This window comes from Prionailurus bengalensis, chromosome B4 (assembly GCF_016509475.1).
Source record: "Prionailurus bengalensis isolate Pbe53 chromosome B4, Fcat_Pben_1.1_paternal_pri, whole genome shotgun sequence".
In the NCBI taxonomy this organism is placed as follows: domain Eukaryota; kingdom Metazoa; phylum Chordata; class Mammalia; order Carnivora; family Felidae; genus Prionailurus; species Prionailurus bengalensis.
Genome location: NC_057358.1, coordinates 35,808,781 through 35,830,928, shown reverse-complemented (window position 1 = coordinate 35,830,928; position 22,148 = coordinate 35,808,781). Strand labels below are relative to the sequence as shown.

The 22,148-nt window shown below is 36.9% G+C and overlaps 2 protein-coding genes across 2 annotated transcripts in view; one reads left to right on the top strand and one right to left on the bottom strand.

Annotated features, from left to right (window-relative positions):
• Nucleotides 1-22,148, bottom strand: part of DCP1B (decapping mRNA 1B) — a 60,595-nt gene that overhangs the window by 20,938 nt on the left and 17,509 nt on the right. The gene's annotated exons all lie outside the window — the stretch shown is intronic.
• The window catches only part of CACNA1C (calcium voltage-gated channel subunit alpha1 C), a 760,549-nt gene continuing 739,298 nt past the window's right edge, over nucleotides 898-22,148 (top strand). The window contains exon 1 of the mRNA XM_043563280.1: nucleotides 898-988. The gene's annotated coding sequence lies outside the window, so the exon portion shown is untranslated. The remainder of the gene's footprint in view (nucleotides 989-22,148) is intronic.

Sequence of the window (22,148 nt, the reverse complement as noted above, 5' to 3'; positions counted from 1 at the left end):
ATGCTATGAAAACATCTTTCAGATGCCAAAGCAGAATGAAGGGAAGATCAGGTCTGTAATGACTATTTAAGACATGGTGGAGGTTTCTTTAGGACCTGACCATTTATCTCTAAAACAATGGGACTTCAAAATTAAAATGGGATCATTTTGAAATAGCACTTTTCATCCCAGTTAATACTTAGTTTGAACATAAAATTTAACTAGTCGGTGGAGAAAAAAACAGACCGCCTAACAGTCTTGGCTACTGAAGGGTAACACTGAGATAAAATGTAGAACTGGACCTAAGTTTTTTTCTCCTTAAAATAGTTTCGCAACTTGAGTTGCATTCCACCAGGAAAGGGCCAACAGTTACATGAACGTGCACATTCCAACTGAAGTTTTCTGCCTCTTAGGCCCAAGGTCTCCCAACCCCTGGACAAAACTATCGCTCTTCCACACAAGAGGCTATATCAAAGCAGCTCGTGCTGATATATAAAAACCAGAGATCAACATGCCTCAGGGAGGTGATGAGCTGACAGGCTGACAGAAACCATTAACTTCACATTTCAATCCCAGTTTTCTTGTACAGCCACTGGGGGAGAGGCCCATCCTTATGTAGGCAGTGAGTACAGCAGGCAAGACAGAAAAAAATAGGTTGAACAGAACCAAAAAAGAAGGTGTGGTTTCTCAAATTCTAACACTTAAAAAGGAATCACCGGGACCTAAATTTGCGAGGTGATACAGCGGTGTAAACTTGTAGAACAATGAAATGGGAATGACTTCTGGGCTTTAAGAAATTACAAGGAGAAAAGCTCATGAGGAGATTTGTTTTAAAAAACTGACCTATTAGTCCACATCTGGACATCCACCATGCTTCGAGCCTTTGTTCAGCCTGCTGCGCCTGCATACCAGCCGCTTCCCAGGCACCCTTCTGCCGAGTCAGAGGTGAAGTTTAAGGGCACTTTGGTGCATGAAGCTCAACTCAACTGTTTCTACATCCCTCCTGGAGGTAAGTAACCCAAAAGTGGAGTAAAGGCTAGAAAGAACACGTTGAAGTTTACTCTAAAATATTCTAATGACATCTAGAATGTGTGATGTAACGACTCATCTTTTTGGCAATCCTCTTCGTATTTAATGCAGGACTTTCAATAGCCCAGTTGTGAAATTTTGCTGAAAACTGTACTGTCCTGGTCTATCTCATGCTTTGGAAAATTTCAATTGAAAAAAAACAGTGTTTGAAGCAACAGGCAATGTAATATTGCCTTCACCTATCTATTTAAGCAACAATCTTCCACTTTCTTTTTAATTCTGCATGCAAGATTAAGGAAAGTAAAAATTCCCCCATTAGATTTCATGTCTGAATATGTAGGTACACACAGATGACAAAGAGAGCAAGCTGATTATATCTGATAATGGTATTTTCTTCTTTTTAAATTTCTTCAGCAGAAAAATTGAAAGCTGATAAAAATTTAAGAGTGTAGTTAAGAGGTCATTAGAGGCAATATCAAAGGTCCTTAAATGCACTCTTGGATTCATATTAGCATGGAGCATTAGTTCATTCTGGATGTTCTTTGGGGATTTACCTCATCTGGTTTATGTTCCTAACAAGTATTTCTATACAGGATGTTCTTTTAAGCCATATATCATTTGTCCCATGTTTTACCCTAAATATCTTTCAACTCCAAATCATGAATGGTGGTGTGCAGTCGTCTAATAAGGATTCATGCTAACATTTGTGCAACTTCAAAATATAAGGCATATTTCCATATAGTTAGGAAGTAGATAATTCATAATTACATAGGTAAAGTTTAAATAGGCATGAGAAGGATATCTGATTTGGTAATGCTCTCTTCTCTTTCTCTCCTTAATTTTTTTTTTTAATGTTAATTTTTGAGAGAGAGAGAGAGAGAGAGAGAGAGAGAGAGAGAGAGCACGCGAGCAGGGGAGGGGCAGAGAGAGAGAGGGAGATGCAAAAACTGAAGCAGGCTCCAGGCTCCGAGCTGTCAGCACAGAGCCCAATGCGGGGCTGGAACCCACAAGTCATGAAATCATGACTTAAGCTGAAGTTGGACACTTAACCAATTGAGCCACCAAGCGCCCCATTCTCTCTCCCTCTTTAATAATTTCATTCAAAAGCAAAGGGATATATGCTTCTTAGAATGCAGCAAAGAAGGCATTTAAATTCTCTTTTTTAACTAGGAAAGCTATGGAAATGTGGCAGTGTAAATGACACAAATCTCTTCTGCGCAGTTAAGGATAAACCAAAATTTAAAATTCCTTCAAACCCCATTCCTTTCACCAAGTCTTTTCCAAAAGAGTGGAATAATAACCCCAATGTAAGGACCAACATCTAATTGATGTAAACACTTGTTTTTGAGACTTTGCTCAAATACCATGTTTCTTGAATCTTTCTGTAAGATTGGCCACGTTGACGATGACCTGTCACTGGTATTTGGTGGTAAGTCTGCACACCCAGCTCCTACCCTTTGAAAGATCACCAGGTAGTTAAAAAATCAGAAGTTAGAATCATGAAGTTTTAGAGTTGGAAGGCAGCTAAGAAGTGTGCAGTTCAACAACCTATTTCACTAATGAGGAATGTGTGGTCTAACAAGGCAAAATGACTTAGTCAATGTCATTTTTACTGGTTCAATCTGTTTTCTCTAAAATATGCTCCTTCCCCCACCTTACAAATGAAGTAAATAAAGATTGAAACAATTTTTATGTTTGAGGTGTAGGCTTGGTTTTAAGAGATGGGAATTAGCCTTTTTTAAAAACAAGTTTGATATGGACTCTCAAAAAGGAAAAAAGGAAAGATGGGAGGGAGGGACGGAGGGTGGGAGGAAATGAGGGTAGAAGGAAGGAAGGGAAAGGGAGGAAACAAAGAGGAATCTGAGATTTCTAGTATTGGCAGTATTTTTATGGCAGTGAATGCTAGGACAGCAATCATACTGCCCATATTCTGGCAGCCACATATGGGAAATGCAAGCTCTGTTTGGCTGCTCTATGCTGACTCTGTACCTCTACCCCATTTGGAAGGCTTTGCACTAAAAATGTTTTCCTTCATAATGTTCTTTAATGCCTTTAAAGCAGTGTTCTTTCATTCACCTTCTGCCTTAGCTCTACTGACCAAACACGGACACAATCTTGTAAAACAAAATCTTCACTGGCCACGGAGAGTCTACATAGCGGTGTTATCTTTGGCCCCCCGGTCTGGTTCTTTTCATATGACATAGCTTTACTGCACCTCACAAATCAGTGATCCCATGATCTCAAAATACTGGAAGGTTCACAGTAGATGAGAAGCAGTTTCTATTTTGTGGGTGATTAATACTCATGAACATTTTGTGAGAAACAGTAGAAAACCTAAATAAATATTGTGAAGTAAAAACAATTCTTTTTTCTAAATAAATTATCTTCATTGTAAAGTTAATGTCAGAAACAACAACCACAAAAACAATCTCTCAACTAAAGCATTATACTAATTTGGATTAAGTTAATATGTATCTCCAACCATACACTAGCATTTATTACTTCAAAAGAAAAGGATGGATTTATCTTTTAAAAAGTTTTTATTTAAAACAAATGCATGTTATGTCATAAGGCCTCCCTAATCTCCACAGAGGTCGTTATCCAAATGAGAAACTTTAGGTCTGCTACTAGCCTCAAGTTCATGAAAGGCCAGATGGAATCTTTTTCATGACATACTAATTTCCTAATTTTATTTATTTCAGGGGAAAGTTCCTTTAATCTGAGATTTAACAAAGTAAATAAACATTAAAAAAATTAGGAAGCAGGAAAAGTTATCAGTAATAATAAATATAAATAGGAATTACTTATTCTGCTTTTTGGCCATTTAAATTTTTATATATATATATATATATATATATATATATATATATATATAAATTTTATTTATTTTGAGAGAGAGAGAGAGAGAGAGAGAGAGAACTCATGTGTGCATGTATGAGCAGGGAAGGGACAGAGAGAGAGGGAGAGAATACCCTAAGCAGGCTCCACACGGACAGCACAGAGCCCGATGTGGCGCTCGATTTCACCAACTGCAAGATCATGAACTGAGCTGAAATCAAGACTTGGACACTTAACCAACTGAGCCACCTAGGTGCCCCTATATCTTCTTTTTGTTCATAATCCTGTGGATTAATTTCAAAATCTCCTAGACCACAAATAACAAACATGGGTTCCCTAAAGTGTCTTTCCCCCTCTCTGAGCTAATAGTTGTCTTCAGAACTATGAGTTTTTCTCATTCCTTTAGGGATAAATAATCTCAACTTCTTTGTTACTCCCATAGTTTTTTGTACACCCTTGAACCAAAAAAAGAAAAAAAAGAGCACATGTCATAATTAAGTATTTACACAACTGTTTGCTCCACTAAGACTATGAATTCCTGGAAGGTAGGACATTGTTAATACACCCAGCATAAGACTAGCATGGGGTAGACAGTCAATAAATATTTGCTGAGTTGAACTGAAATCAGACTACAAGATCTTATACTATCAATATTCCTTGTATTGCTAATATTAATAGTTATCACTATTCTGGGCTAATTACACATCACAGGTTAGATGTGCTAGATCCTCTGTATTCAATGATAATAACTTCTACCAGGGATTACATAGCATGGGAATTCTCCTAACATTGCTTAACATTTCTCCTTCTAACCGGAATTTATTTAGTTTCACACATTTGGTAACCTTCAGCATTAGCCATCTTGATGGGATTTTGTCACTGGGGTTGAGCTCCCTCAGATTGTATATTTCTATTGCCCCAGCACTTTGTAGGCACTAATGTATTCATTTCATGTGTATTTATTATTATGACAATTCTACCATATGCCAGTCTTCCTGACTGAATACCTGTCAGGCCCTGGCAACTAAGAGCTCAAAGAATGCAATTAATCTGCAAAATCACATGCATTTATCTTGAATCCCAACGTAGCAAAATAAGTCTTATCGCACACAATTATAGTTTATGAAAAATATGTTTAACCTAAACATAAAAGAGTGTTTCTACATGTCAAAGCTTGTTCCAATGAAAAGCAGACTTCGTCATATTTGACTCAGATTATTTAACCAAGTGTTTGATAATTACAGGAATAGCTTTGCTGAAAATATCCTAACTATTAAATATATGATCAATGAAAAACTTCTAAGATTCCGTATAGCAGTGGCCTAGAAAGGAGCCAAATGCTACTTCTTTAAAAATTTTTTTTAAATTTTTAATGTTTATTTTTGAGAGAGAGAGAGAGAGACATAGCATGAGCAGGGGAAGGGCAGAGAAAGAGAGAGGGAGACACAGAATGTGAAGCAGACTCCAGGCTCTGAGCTGTCAATACAGACAACTTGAACCCACAAACAGTGAGATCAGGACCTGAGCTGAAGTCGGCCGCTTAACCGACTGTGCCACACAGGCGCCCCCAAATGCTACTTCTTGATTGAAGAAAAATAAGCCAGAGTTTCTGTACTTTTTCCAATTTGACCTCAATCTATAATTATGGATATAGGAGATACCACTTTTTCCCAAAGCCCTTTATGTTATAAACATTGAATCATGTTTTGGTCCTACTTAAATTAAATTAGATCTCTAAGGCTGTATACAGTATAATTTTAACACAAATTCTTGGCTAAAATCGTTTTATTTCTCCAAAACCCCTAAGAACATGAAAAATTCTAACTTTTCCTTCTGTGGGTTAAGAAGTATATTAATCCAATACTTGCAAATTGATTATTTGAAACTATTTTCTAAGTGGTTTTTGGACAAAAGTCAATAATAGAAAAGAAAGACTCTAAAGAAGAACAGATATGAGCACTCAGTGCAGCCATAATGAGCACTGACTATGTGCAAAGCACTGTGTTAGGGTAGGGAAACTAAAAGATGCTTCACACATTAAGCATTTCCGAAAGTGTTTTGGAATCCAGTTTTTTTCTGCCAAGATTTAGACTTCTCTCATGCCAAACTGGGCTCTGAAAAACAAAATATAAAATACAGTCTGTCTCCAAGCCACAAGTGTAGTGTATGAATCCAAATAGCATCACTATGCAGATGTTTCTTTGGTAAAGTTGAGAATCCTAAAAGTGTTTTTTGGTTCAGGATAAAATAAACGTGACTTCACTTTAATTTCACTCACATAGTATCTGTGTATCAGCTTTGCTACATGGGTTCTTTATCTAACTGTGCCAGATTGTTAAGTCAAATAAGTTTAGAGATGCATATACACAGCTCCCCATTAAATTCATGTGACTGTCCTATATCCACTGAGTCCTCTGGTAATAATGGAAGTCTGGAGGCTGCATAAACTGGGTGGTCAGGGTGAAGAGAAGTATTGTTTCCCCACCTTGTGTGTGTTTCAAGGAGCTACCAAGTATCACAACTCAACACAGTAATAAAAAAAAACCAAAAAACCATGAAACCTAGACATACTACATGGCTCAAAGGTGAAATTTTGCCTTATGTGAGGCTTTTCAGATCCTCCTTTAACTGATAGGATGTGAGTTCTTTAGATTAATAGTCTCCTCTAGAGTTTAGATCTTTTCCTTTCACCACGGACTGAGCATTGACAGAAGAAAAGAGTGATTCTGGGTTAAGGTCAGAGTGACAGGTTTCATCACTCAAGTCACAGCAGATGTACAACCCTTAACCATATATTAAAACACACTAGCTTTCTGAGCAATGGTGCATAATAAATAGGTCAATTTTTCAGTTAGAATGGTAAAGGAGGCTGACAGACACAGAGTAAGATTCAGTGACCACACTGTAAGGTTTAAATTTTGGTGGCCTTCTTTCTTTCTCACTAAGAAGCCCAGACTTCAAGCTGGTAGAAAGAATTCTTGGTTACCTAGTGCAACCAACCACTCCTCTCATGTACAGTAAAAGAGCAAGACTATATCAGTTACCTATTCTAATTGCATATGAAATGTCAAATTCCTTGTCTCCCATTCCATACTGCATATGATTTGAATGAGTTTACTTTAAGGATCTTGTATCACTGGACAGACCCTTAATAGAACATTCTCTTCTTATTCCTGCAAATACTAAGATTCTGCTAGAATGTCAAGTATTTTTAGCCATATAATTACTTTAAAGATCTTTCTTGACTCTAGAGGGCTTTAGGGGTTCAATAAAATCCCTGAAGTTGTATGCAAAATGATGTGTCTATATGCAAAGAAGACATTCTTGAAAGTAGGAGGTACAAAGCATAACCCCCCCGCCCCCAACAATGCCTAGCACATGGCAGGCAATTAAAAAATGTTGCGAGGGCAGGGAGGAAGAAAAATGTTGTGAGGGCGGGGAGGATCATCAGATCCTCAAAGGAATTTGTGACTCAAAAAAGGTTAAGAACTACTATTTGAGGATCAATACACCAGTAAATACCTTAGAATGGAAAAATAACTCTCAATTATCTGTGGGCAGATAATGTGACTTTCATTTTCTTCGTAATAAATTTACACAGAGTTCACTTTTAACCTTTCAAATTGGTTTTGTAATAATTGCCTGAACTGATTCCAAGGTTAAAAAAACAGTTGATAAAGTCTTGAGGTCTTCAAATTTGTTAAGATGTAAGACCTTTTCCTCCTCCACGTGGCCTGAAGTCTAGGAGAGAGCTTCAAAAACCAGACTTTGCATCCTTGGCCACAGCAAGGGTGAACCACACAGTTCAGCTTCTGTTACTGCTCTACATTAGCTTGAGAGGTAGGATTTTCAATCTTTACCATGAAATGGCCAACAGTGAGGAATTCAGTAAAGTTGGGCAACATTGTGGCCCTTTCTCAATCACCCCAAGCAGAGTATCTTCAAAGCTGGACAAAAACATCAGACATATATCCCTAATAACAAATCTAGAATTGATATAAATGATTTGGGAATTACATTAAGTACATTGTGTCTATTTCTTATCTAGATCTGTTCATTTTCTGTGCTTATTTGGTACCACAGAACACAAAATATTAAGATGTAGTCTCTGCCCTTGGTAATCTATTACTCAGGTCACTGCTTTCTCAATAGCCTAGATAATCAATAATCAACCAATTAATGACAGAATAGTGGAAGAGAAAACATTTCACAAAATGCATTTAACCTATCTTTGTTTGCAAATTAGGCTTTCTTACTGCTATTACTTATTATGACTATGCCCAGGTATATTTCAACTGGAGCTTTGGAAAAAAATTAAAGCTTATATTTCATAATATGTTTTCTAATAGCCATCAAGAAAAATTGTATTAATTGCTTACTATATATGAATTGTTTACTATATATTTTATTCTAGAAAAAGGACTGTAAAATAGATGCTATGGCTTCTCTCTGCCAGAAAACTGACTTTATTATTTTTTTCATTTTATTGTTTTTAAATTTACATCCAAATTAGTTAGCATATAGTGCAACAATAATTTCAGGAGTAGATTCCTTAATGCCCCTTGCCCATTTACCCCATCCCCCCTCCCACAACCCCTCCAGGAACCCTCTGTTTGTTCTCCATATTTAAGACTCTCTTATGTTTTTGTCTCCCTCCCTGTTTTTATATTATTTTTGTTTCCCTTCCCTTATGTTCATCTGTTTTGTCTCTTAAAGTCCTCACATGAGTGAAGTCATATGATATTTGTCTTTGACTCACTAATTTCACTTAGCATAATACCCTCCAGTTCCATCCACGTAGTTGCAAATGGCAAGATTTCATTCTTTTTCATGAAATTTCATCAAATTTGATCAAATTTCATTTGATTGCTGAGTAATACTCCATTGTATATATATATACCACATCTTCTTTATCCATTTATCCATTGATGGACATTTAGGCTCTTTCCATACTTTGGCTATTGTTGATAGTGCTGCTATAAACATTGGGGTGCATATATCTCTTTGAAACAGCACACCTGTATCCCTTGGATAAATACCTAGTAGTGCAATTGCTGGGTCATAGGGTAGTTCTATTTTTAATTTTTTGAGGAACCTCCATACTGTTTTCCAGAGTGGCTGCACCAGCTTGCATTCCCACCAACAATGCAAAATAGATCCTCTTTCTCTGCATCCTCCCCAACATGTGTTGTTGCCTGACTTGTTAATATTAGCCATTCTGACAGGTGTAAGGTGGCATCTCATTGTGGTTTTGATTTCTATTTCCCTGATGATGAGTGATGTTGAGCATTTTTTCATGTGTCGGTTGGCCATCTGGATGTCTTCTTTGGAAAAGTGTCTATTCATGTGTTTTGCCCATTTCTTCACTGGATTATTTGTTTTTGGGGTGTTGAGTTTGATAAGTTCTTTATAGATTTTGGATACTAACCCTTTATCTGATATGTTGCTTGCAAATATCTTCTCCCATTCCATCAGTTGCCTTTTAGTTTTGCTGATTGTTTCCTTCGCTGTGCTTTTTATTTTGTTGAGGTCCCAGTAGTTCATTTTTGTTTTTGTTTCCCTTGCCTCCAGAGATGTGTTGAGTAAGAAGTTGCTGAGGCCAAGATCAAAGAGGTTTTTGCCTGCTTTCTCCTTGACGATTTTGATGGCTTCCTGTCTTACATTTAGGTCTTTCATCCATTTTGAGTTTATTTTTGTGTATAGTGTAAGAAAGTGGTCCAGGTCCATTCTTCTGCATGTCGCTGTCCAATTTTTCCAGCACCATTTGCTGAAGAGACTGTCTTTATTCCATTGGATATTCTTTCCTACTTTGTCAAAGATTAGTTGGCCATATGTTTGTGGGTCCATTTCTGGGTTCTCTATTCTGTTCCATTGATCTGAGTGTCTGCTCTTGTGCCAGTACCATACTGTCTTGATGATTACAGCTTTGTAGTATAGCTTGAAGTCCGGGATTGTGATGCCTCCTTCTTTGGGTTTCTTTTTCAAGATTGCTTTGGCTATTTGGGGTCTTTTCTGGTTCCTTACAAATTTTAGGATTATTCATTCTAGCTCTGTGAAGAACGCTGCTGTTATTTTGATAGGGATTGCATTGAATATGTAGATTGCTTTGGGTAGTATCGACATTTTAACAATATTTGTCTTCCTATCCAGGAGCATGGAATCTTTTTCCATTTTTTTGTGTCTTCTTCAATTTCTTTCTATAGTTTTCAGTGTATAGATTTTTCACCTCTTTGGTTAGATTTATTCCTAGGTATCTTATGGTTTTTGGTGCAATTGTAAATGGGATCGATTCCTGGATTTCTCTTTCTGTTGCTTCATTGTTGGTGAATAGGAATCCAACCGATTTCTGTGCATTGATTTTATATCCTGCAACTTTGTTGAATTCATAAATCAGTTCTAACAGTTTTTTGGTGGAATCTTTTGGGTTTTCCATATAGAGTATCATGTCATCTGCGAAGAGTGAAAGTCTGACCTCCTCCTGGCCGATCTGGATGTCTTTTATTTCTTTGTGTTGTCTGATTGCAGAAGCCAGAAAACTGACTTAAAAAAACAACACTTAAAAGGGGAATGGAAAGCTAATTCCTTCCACTCAGGAAAAAAGATCAAGTTGTACAGGTTTTCATATATTCAGCAAAAAGAAACATTTCTTCTTTGGCCCTGTGGAGGAAGTAGATGGCCCAAGCCAGAGGAAAGAGGGCATAGCCTTCCTAACAATCTAGACACTACAAACGCAAATTAAACTGTTTCCATTACCTCAAATTACTTAAAAGTTTCAGTTGAGGTCAAATTACATGAAGGCTTTGGTGTCATTTGTTTTAAAATCCTGAATATGTGTTTTAGAATAAAGATAGTGAGTTATACCAGGTTGAGGAAGCCAAGATAGAAATTGGAGAAGAGTTAGTTTAGTACTCTCATCAATTTAGAAGAAGAGATCAAGATTAGAAGAAATGGTGGTTAATACATGCCAGGATAAAAAAGAAAGGTAACCAATTATATTTAAGTATTCATTTATGTAAAGAGTCTTCTTTTATAAAATTCAATTGTTTCCACTCTTTTTCAATGTTTATTTATTTTTGAGAGAGAGAGAGAGAGAGAGAGCAAGTGGGGAAGGGGCAGAGAGAGAGACAGAGAGAGACATAGAATCAGAAGCAGGCTCCAGGCTCCAAGCTGTCAGCACAGAGCTTGATGGGGGCGGGGGGGGGGCTCGAACCCATGAACTGTGAGATCACGACTTGAGCCAAAGTTGGACACTTAACCGACTAAGCCACCCAGGTGCCTCTACGTTATGTATGATAAAAGGGACAGAACTCAAAGTGTTTTGTTTGATGAGTTTTGGCAATAATACACTCTCAGGTAAGCAGCCACCCAAAACAAGATATAAAACATTGTGATCACTTTTTCAGTCAAAAACTATAGAATTTCCACCACCAACCCCAGCAGATAAAATCATTTTCTCACTTCTATCACAATAGATTAGTTTTGCCTGTTCTTAGACTTCATATGAATGGGATCATACAACATGTACTCTTTTGTAGATGGCTTCTTTTCCTCAGGATGCTTTTGAAATTCATCCATGTTATTGAACCAATCGGTAATTCATTCCTTTTTATTGCTAAGTAGTATTCCCTTATATGGATATACCAGATTTGCTTGTCCACTTACTTATTGATGAATGGACATTTGGGTTATTTCTAGATTTTTCTGGCTATTATAAATAAAACTGCTATGAACATTTGGATAAAAGTCTTTGTGTGGACAATATTTTTTCATTTCTTTTAAGTAAATACTAATGAATGGAAATTGTTGGATCATGATAATTATGTTTATAAGTCTATAAGAAATTGCTAAACCATTTTCCACAGTGGTTGACCATATTACCCTCCCACCAGCAATGTATGACAGCTTCAGATGTTCCCACATTCTTTTTTTTAAAAAAAATTTTTAATGTTTATTTTTGAGAGATAGAGCACAGGAAGGGGAGGGACAGAGAGAGAGAGAGAGAGAGGGAGACACAGAATCTGAAGCAGGCTCCAGGCTTTGAGCTGTCAGTGCAGAGCCTGCTCTGGGGCTTGAACTCACAAACTGTGAGATCATGACCTGAGCCAAGTCGGACGCTTAATCGACTGAGCCACCCAGGCCCCCTGACTGTTCCACATTCTTATTAACACTTAGGTAATGTCAGTTATTAAATTTTGGCCATTCTACTAAGTTATGTGGTATTTTCATGCTAGTTTTCATTTGTATATCCATCCAATGTGCGATAAACATATGAAAAAGTGCTCAACACAATTAATTATGGCAAAATGCAGATTAAAACCACAATGAGATATCACTTCAGAACTCCCAGAATAGCTCAAGTTAAAAGGAACAATATCAAGTGTTGACAACGATATGAAGCAATTGGAACTCTTATACATTACTGGAAAGAGAATGAACAGGCGTGCAACTTTAGAAAACTGTTCAGCATTATCTATTAAAACTAACAAACCTCTGTACTACATATAAGTGGTTGCTAAAAACGCAAAACAATTAAGTGCATATACCTACTTGAAAACCATGGTCCAGAATGTTCATGGCAACTTTATTCACAATAGTTTAAAACTAGAAATAATTCAGATAACCCACCAACAGGAGAATAAATTAACAGATTGCAATATTCTGATGCTATGGAATACTACATAGCAATAAAAAGCAATAAGCTATTGCTACAACATAGTTACTTAGAAGTTTCTGGTAATTATTGTTGAGCATCTCTTTATTGGCTACTTATAGATCTTCTTTTGTAAAATGTCTGTTAAAAATATTGCCAATTTTTAAATTGGGTTCTTTTCTTCCTATTACTGAGTTCTTAGAGTTATTTACATATTCTGGATATAAGTATTATGTCAGATATATGAAGTGAGAATATTTTTTCCCTGTCTGTGGCTTGCCTTTTCATTCTCTGAAAGGTATCTTTAGGGGGCACCTAGGTGGCTCAGTTGGTTGAGTGTCTGACTCTTTTGGCTCAGGTCATGATCTCATGGTTTGTGGGACTGAACTTCACATCGGACTCTGCACTGTTAGCCTCTGCTTGGGATTCCCTCTCCCTCTCTCTGCCCCTCCCCCATTCTCTCTCTCTCTCTTTCTCTCTCTCTCTCTCAAAATAAATAAAGAAAAAAAATTTTAAAGGTATCTTTAGAAGAACAGAAGGTTTTTTTTGTTTGTTTTTGTTTTTGTTGTTACAGTTTTTTTTTTTTTTTAAAGGGGAAGGCAGATAGGTGGCTCAGTCAGTTAAGCATTTGGCTCTTGATTTCAGCTCAGGTCATGATCACAGTGGTAAGACTGTTTAGGATTCCCTCTCCCCTCCCTCGCTCCCCACCCTGCACCCTTGCCTGCTTGCTTGCATGCACAAGCTCTCTCTAAAAAACAAACAAAAAACCCTGAAGTTTTTGATTTGATAAAATTTTTCCTTTTGATGGGGAACAACTTATCATTTTTTTCTTTTATGGTAAATGCTTACAAGATTTAATTTAAATCTAGTGTTTGGTAATACTACCTGTTTTTAACTGTTGTTGATAAAGTCTTACAGATGTGGTTGCTTACATAAACATGGAAAAAAGGATTTCTTATTTAATTCTCAGATAAATTGTCTATAGCATAAGCATTACTGTTTAAGCCATGTGATTGTGATTTAACAGGGCCACTGGAAAATAGCAACATGACCTATTTTCATATATCCTAACTTTGGTGTAATGAATAAACTTCTTTTTTGGGGGAGGGGGTGCATTTTAAAAAGGTGATTTTATTAAAGCACAGGGATAGGACCTGTGGACAGAAAGAGCTGCCGTGAATAAACTTCTTAAATATCAAATCAGAATGCCTCAATAAAACAAATTTGAAGGAAACATTCTTTTTCTTTAAATGTTTATTTATTTTTAAGAGAAAGAGAGAGACAGAGTAGGAGCAGGAGAGGAGCACAGAGAGAAGGAAAAACTGAATCAGAAGTAGGCTCCAGGCTCTTAGCTATCAGCACAGAGCCCAGTACGGGGCTCAAACTCACAAACCGTGAGATCATGACCTGAGCTGAAGTTGGACACTCAACCGAATGGGCCACCCAGGCGCCCCTGAAGGAAACATTCTGTAAAATGTTTTTTAAAACTTAAAGTTTCATAAAGAACATTCACATAAGATTAAATTAACATTTTCCCACATTATATATCTCTTCCTAGAACTGTTAAATTTCTCAAGATGAGAATGCATGAATTTTCACAACTTGCAATAATTTCTAGAAACTTTTAGGTAAATGTTACTACTATCTATATAAAATCAACCTTGAGGAGCAGAGGAATTCCTATGTAAGCTGCTGAAATTATTTAGTATTTTGAGTTTCTATCCAGGAACCACACAGAGCTTTAAGTTATGTTTACTGGCTGTTGGATAATGCCCCAAAAGAAAAAAGATTGAAGAAATAGTTGTGAAATTGTTGGTTAAGCTTTATTGGTTGCCTTGAATAAAGAAATCTAATAAAAACTCATTGCAAATATTTAACTGTGCACACTTAATGCCAGGAATTAAGGAGAGTGGAAGGATATCTTGTCACGTAGGAGCTTGCTAATGGAGAAACTAAGACCAATATCTATAAGGTAAAATATAAGTACTAGTAAGTGCCTGCTCCATATTTCCAGCTCAGCATTTAGCATATTATTTTGAACACTTATATGTCCGTCTTGTGTGCTAGGATAGTAAACTATAAGAGGCAAGGGATGTGCCTTATTCTTTAATGAACTCTTGAAATCCAGCATTGATCCATCACTATCAACAGACAAGTGCTCAATAAGCACTTAAACAAATCAAAGTATATGTTGCAGCAAGAAATCACAGCTAGACACAGGAATTATAAAAACAGTAGGGAGAGGTCAAGTTTCACTTGGGTTTTGAAATATGAGTAGAATTTATATGGTAGAGATTGGTCAGGGTGAGGGAGAGAATTCAAGGAGAAAAAATAAGAAACATGTTTAAAAACATGGAGATAAGAAATTAAAGAATATTCTGGGAAAAACATATGTTGTGTTTGGTTACAACAGAAAACAAGTGTAGAAGAATAATGGTAGACTTGGCCAGACAGGCAAACTGGGACCTGACTATAGTAAGGTTTAAACACCTCGTGAAAATGTTTTCTTGGTACGCATTTAAGATTTTGAGCAGGAAAATGACTTGATCAGACTTATGCTTTAGGAAGATAAATCTAACAGTGGTTTTGCATGGAGGGGATAATAAGCCAGATGCAAATTATAAGGCTAATGTTATATCATCCTTTTTATATGTTCTTGGGCTCAATTTGCTAGTACTTCTCTTTACTATGGTAAAACATAAATAACATTAAGCCTACCATTTTAACCATATTTAATTACATAGTTCAGTGCATTATGTACATTCATGATATTGTGCAACCATCAGCACTATCCACCTCCAGAACTTTTTCATCATCCCAAACCAAAACCCTGTACCTGTTAAACACTAACTCTCCATTCCCTCCTCTCTCCAGCCCCCTGGTAACCACTATTCTGCTTTCTGTCACTATGAATTTAACTCTACTAGGTACTTCATACAAGTGGAATCATACAGTATTTGTCCTTTTGTGTATGGCTTATTTCACTTAGAATAAAGTCTTAAAGGTTCAACCATGTTGTAGCACGTATCAGAATTTCATTCCTTTTGGGGAACCTGGGTACTCAGTCAGTTAAGCGTCCTACTCCAGCTCAGGTCATGATCTCATGGTTCATGGGTTCGAGCCCCGCATCAGGCTCTGTGCTGATAGCTCAGAGCCTAGAGCCTGCTTCGGATTCTGTGTCTCCCTCTCTCTCTGCCCCTCTCTGCTCATGCTCTGACTCTGTCTCTCAGAAATAAATAAACATTAACAAACTTTTTTTAAAAAAATTAAAATTCTGCAACTTACATTAAAAAAAAATAATAATAATTTCAGAGCCACCTGGGTGGCTCAGTGGGTTAAGCGTCCAACTTCGGCTTAGGTCATGATCTCACTATTTGTGAGTTCGAGCCCTGCTTCAGCTTCTGTGCTGACAGCTCAGAGCCTAGAGTCTGTTTCAGATTCTGTGTCTCCTCTCTCTGCCCCTCCTCTGCTCACGCTCTCTTTCTCTATCAAGTAACTGATAGTGTTGCCCAGGTTTCTATATCCTTGCTGTTTTCTGTCCATTTGTTCTATCAATTATAGAAAGTGGAGTACTGAAGTCTTCCAAGTATATTTGCAAGGTTTTATTTCTCCTTTTATTTCTATTACTTTTGCTTCACATATTTGGAAGCTCTGTTATTAGGTGTATGTTAATGATTGTTATGTGTTTTGGATAAACGGACCTTTTTATCATTATATCATGTCCATCTTTATCCCTGGTAATTTTCTTTGTTCTGATGTTTACTTTGTCTGATATTAAAATAGTCACTCTAGCTTTCTTTTAATTAGTATTTGCCTGGTATATCTTTCTCTATTCTTTTACCTTTAATTTATCTACATCATTACATTTAAAAAGGGTTTTTTAATAAGCAGCATAGTGTCGGGTCATGATTTTTTACCCAATTGGACAATCTCTTAATTGGTATGTTTAAATCATTTATATTTAATAGGCTTAATATAGTTAGATTTAGATCTACTGTTTTGTTTCATGTTTATCCTTCCTGTTTGGTTCTGATGTTACTTCCATTCTTGCCTACTTTTGTATTGCTTGAAATGTTTTTAGTATTCTATTTTAATTTACCTATTGGCATCTATATCTGTTTGTATTGTATTTTTTTAGTGGTTGCTCTAGGGATCACAATACACACACTTAACTTTTCACAGTCTACTACATTTTTCATTTTACCATTTCAAGTAAACAGAAAGGCTTTGCAACTATATAGGTCCCCTTGCCCTCCCCCTTTATATTATAGTTGTCACACATATCACATCTACATACATTAACCCCCCCGACAACATTATAACTTTTGCTTTTAATAATCCTGCGCATTTTAAAGATCTAGAGAGAAGGAAAAGTACTTTTTATTTACCCATATATTTACTACATATATGGCTCTTCCTAAGGCACATTACAGTTCCAACTTTCCCTATGGTATCATTTCCCTTCAGTCTGAAGAATTTCTTTTAGCGTTTATTTTAGAACAGGTTAGCTGACAAAAAATTCTTTTAATTTTTCTTTATCTGATGTCTTTAATTCCACCTTAATTCTTGGGGGACATTTTCACTGGGGAGAGAATTCAAAGTTGACATTTCTTTCATTTCAGCACTTTGAAATGTTGCCCCACTGTCTTCCAGGCTCTGTGGTTTCTTAAGAGAAATCTGTAGTCATTCAAAACATTATTCCTCCATATGTACCATTTTCCTCTGGTTGCTTTCATGATTTTTTAAAATCTGCTTTTCAGCAGTTTGGTTATGATTAAGAGGCACAGTTTCCTTTGGGCTTATCCTGTTTGGGGTTCAGTGAGTTTCTTGACTCCATATATTTGTGTCTCACCAAGTTTGGAAAGTTTTCAGTCATTATTTCTTCAAAAACTTTTCTACAGCAGTCTTTTTCTCCTTTCATGGTACTCCAGTGACACAAGTTCAGACCCTTTGATATTGTCCTATAGGTTTCTGAGGCCCTGTTTTGTTTTCATCTGTTTCCTCTATATCTTCAGGTTGGTGATTTCTACTGATCTATCTTTGAAGTTGCTGACTCTTTATTCCTATTCTGCTATATCTCTATTCTGCTATTAAGACCATCCAGTGAATACTGTATTATTCAGTTCCAAATTTTCCATCTGGTTTGTTTTTATATCTATTTCTCTGCTGAGAATTTCTCTTTACATTCTTTTTAAGAGTATTTAGTTTGGGGGCACCTGAGTGGCTCAGTGGGTTAAGCGTCCAACTCTTGATTTTGGCTCAGGTCATGATTTCACGGTTCACAGGATCAAGCCTGGCCTCAGGCTCTGTGCTGTCAGTGTGAAACCTGGTTGGGATTTTCTCTGTTATCTCTTTCCCCCTCATCCCCATGCTCTTGCTGTCTCTCTCAAAATAGATAAATAAATAAACATTAAAAAATCAGTTTTGGGGCGCCTGGGTGGCGCAGTCGGTTAAGCGTCCGACTTCAGCCAGGTCACGATCTCGCGGTCCGTGAGTTCAAGCCCCGCATCAGGCTCTGGGCTGATGGCTCAGAGCCTGGAGCCTGTTTCCGATTCTGTGTCTCCCTCTCTCTCTGCCCCTCCCCTGTTCATGCTCTGTCTCTCTCTGTCCCCAAAATAAATAAACGTTGAAAAAAAAAATTAAAAAATCAGTTTTACCTCATGGAGCATAGCAATAATAACTATCTTAAAGCCACTGTCTTATAATTCCAACATCTATATCATCTCAGGGTAGGCTTCTGTTGATTGGCTTTTCCCTTGAGAATTGATCAGATTTTCCTGTTTCTTTTGCATGATTAGCAATTTTGGATTGTACCAAATGTCCAACATTTTGGTTACATTGTGAGACTCTAAAAACTCTTAAAATCCCCCAGAGAATGTTTATTTTGTTTGAGAAGGTGATCAACTCTTTTAGGGTTGCATAGGAAGTTCTGTCTAGCCTTTTGTGGGCCATGGTTCTTATGTCAGTTCCATTTCAAAGCTGTGTACTACTCAGGTGTTAGTCTAAAACTTGGATGGTGATTTATATTGTAGGTGAGTTCTCAAAGCCTTTGCTGTTTCTTTGTCTTTGTTACATGTATGTGAACCTCAGAGGTGAGACCAGGACATGTGTCCATTTATAATCAGAATTAGGAGATTTTCTTATTCAGCTTTCTCCTCTACAATCTCCCCAACTTTTGAGCTCTCAGGGACCCTTTCCCCTAGTCCTCTGGCTATAAAGTCAGGATATCTGTCAAAGTTTTAGCTTATCACAGTCAGCTAGTCTATATAGGTTGGGATGTTCACAGGTAAAGCAAAAGAAAGATCAAAATATATAGTGGGAATTCTTCCCCATCTTTAGACCACAGGGGTCCTGGTTTCCAGTTCCCGTGGCAGAGACAGGCTGTTTTTTGGAATCTTTAGGTGACTGTGCCACCACCATCACTGCCACAGTGGCAGTTCAGCTTTGCGCTGCAATTGGCTTCAGGGTAGGGCTAGGAGAGGGAAAAAAGGGGGACTGAGGGAGATTCTTTTCATGCTTTGTAGCTTACAGGAGTCCACTTCTCCAGTTCTGAAACTAAAAAAGGAGTTTCTCCTAGTTTTTGTTGTTGTTGTCCATAGTTCTGCAACTTGGCCCACTCTTGAGTCACCATCAGGAGATAAAGAATGAATAAAATCCAGAAATTCACCACCATACTGGTTGTTCTTTAAGCTTTGATTTCCCTCCCCAATATGTCTGTTGTTTACTTGCAGAATCTTCACTTAGTTGCTTTTTGTATTTAGGACTTTTAGTTCTGTTTAGATGTGAGACAGATGTCTCATAGTGAACTTACATTTTGGCTGGTGCTGGAAGCTTTGGTCATAAGGAGTTATGACATACCCCCATGTAACAGATAATGCCTGAACCAGAATGGATGTGGGAAGGGAAGGGAAGAGAAAACAGGAGAACCACTACTGAACTAGCGCTTAGCAACTGTCTGAGAAAGCTTCAGTTTACTTTACTATTACCAAACATGCTACAATACAATTCATATGAATATTTAGCCTTACAAATAATCTATTAATACAAATGAGCACTAGAAGTCCTCTGACCTGTAGCTAAGGAAGTTATACGTTTGGGGCTATACATAAGTTTTATTCTTGAGTAAATTTTCCTATACAAATAATGCTATACATGCTAGTGCTATATTTCATATGTGCATCATTATAATGTTAGTGTGCTATTCTTCAGTATGTGTACACTGGACTAAAAAGACTCTTGTGAGTTGACTCAGAAATCTAACCAACTAAAATATTATTTTTATGAATGCATCCTGATATCCAATTTTTTAAAGTTTTAATTTTTTTATTTGGAGAGAGAGAGAGAGCATGCGCATGAGCAGAGGAGGAGCAGAGAGAGGGACAGAGAAAATCCCAGGCATGTTCCATGCTGTCAGTGAGAAGCCTGATGCAGGGCTCGAACCAATGAACTGTGAGATCATGACCTGAGATGAAATCAAGAGTCGGATACTTAACCAACTGAGCCACCCAGACACCCCCTGATATCCAATTTTTTTAAATGTTAATCATTATCAAAATAATACATGTACATAATTTAAAGTCATATAAGGTTTATAATAACAAATAGCAGAACTCTTCTTTAGCCATTACATTCTTTATTACTGTACCTCCAAAGCCACCTTAATTATATACATGACAATTATTACTGCTCTCCATTTATTTCTCATCTAACTTTTCTTGAGGCATTTAAACTTCTTTTTCTATAGGCTGTATATACACTACTTCCTGATTTTTAAAAATTCATTGACGATTTAGTTTTCTTATAATACACACACTCTTACATATAAACACACTTTCCCCCATCCTTCCAATAAGTATAAAACCATTCTATAGTCTGTTTATAATTTAGTTATTATAACTTGCAAAGCCATATAGTGTACTATAATTACATTTCCTTTCTTTTACAATATTTTGTTTTCCCAGGAATTAAGAATTGCCTCCTTTTGTTGTACTTTTCCCTCCCTCTCTCGGTTTTCAATGTTTTTACAGCCTCCTAAACTTTCTTAACAAAAAACTATAAATGTCTTAATAGATTCAAAGTATTAGCTGTAAAGTTTTTCCTGGATACCCTTCCTGAAGCCCTTTATTCTTATACTTTAATTTAAACTGACTGATCTTTAGTTGCACAGGGTTCATTATGGGATTCCTTTTTACCACTGTTGTTAGAATTCCTTTACCTCCATCCAGTGTTTGGATTCCCTTTTTCCTGAATGGTTTATGTATCAGTCACAGCAGGCCAAATTATGCTTCAGTAACAAATGACCCCCAAATCTCAATGGTTTACAATGATAAAGATTTATTTCATATACACATTACATGTCCATCATGGGTCACTTTTACCTCTGTGCCATATTATCCTCACTCTAGGATCCAGGCTGACAGAGCAGCCTCTGCCTAGAACATTGCTGGTCATCAGAAGGAAAAGAGACATGGTGAATCATGAACCTGTTCTTAAAGTATCTGCTCAGAAGTGACACAAGCCACTTCTACCCACATTTTACTCGCCAAAGCAATTCATATAGCCATACTTGAGTTCAACAGGGTGACTACATATCCTCCAGGACGGTGGGTCATAGGGGGAAGAACCAAATCATGTAGTCAAGTCTGACACCAACAGAGCAGAGATATATAAACTTTTGCAGGGAAGCAAAGTTAAAAATTGTGAATAGTAAAGCTATCATAGCATATCTTCCTCTTTCTTGTTTATTTCATCTTTTATGTGAAATGCATCCCCTGCCCTTGTGGATTTATGTCTTTTTGATTTCTTTGTTGTTATTTCAATAGTTATAGGAGAACCATAGGAATGTGTTCAACATGCCATGTTATCTACTAACCAATTAGTTTAAAAGGGCACTGCTAGGACATGGCATGTTTGAAAGAGGAGGACTGCCCATATATTATCTTTTTCATTTAGTGTACCATTTTCCATTATTTATATCAGTTTTTATCAGATCCTACAAATGTCAATAAAGGATTTGAACTGTATTTCTTTCTGAATACAAAACTACCCAATATGGTAAATTCCCTTAAAACTGAGGAGGAGGTTCTAAAACAACTTTGATCTTAAATATCTTGATTTTGCTTTTATCATTTTCTCTAAGCTCCAGGCTTATGTCTGCAATGAAATCAAGCAGCTCAAAAGAATCTTGTTCTAATCCTGTAGCCACACACAATGATACATTCAACATGTTGGTCTAACTCTGAAATCTACTTGCCAGTGCTGTCTCTAATGTATCTTAGATATTACGATATATTTGGGAAAATACAGTCTTTTTTAGGTGTACGATGGAAAACACAGTAAATGGTTGCTAAAGGATTATAATATGAAAGAAATCGTCAAATTCAGCTTTTTGATACATTATTTTTATTTGATTTTCTCCTTTCTAATAGCTGAGATACAAGAGATTCTCAACGTAAAAAAAAATTGGGGGGCGCCTGGGTGGCTCAGTCAGTTAAACATCAGACTCTTGGTTTTGGCTTAGGCCCTGATCTCATGGTTCGTGGGATCAAGCCCCATGTCCAGTTCTGTGTTGACATTGCAGAGCCTGCTTGGGATTCTCTCTTCCTCTCTCTCTGCCCCTCCCCCACTCACTCTTGCTCACTCTCAACATAGG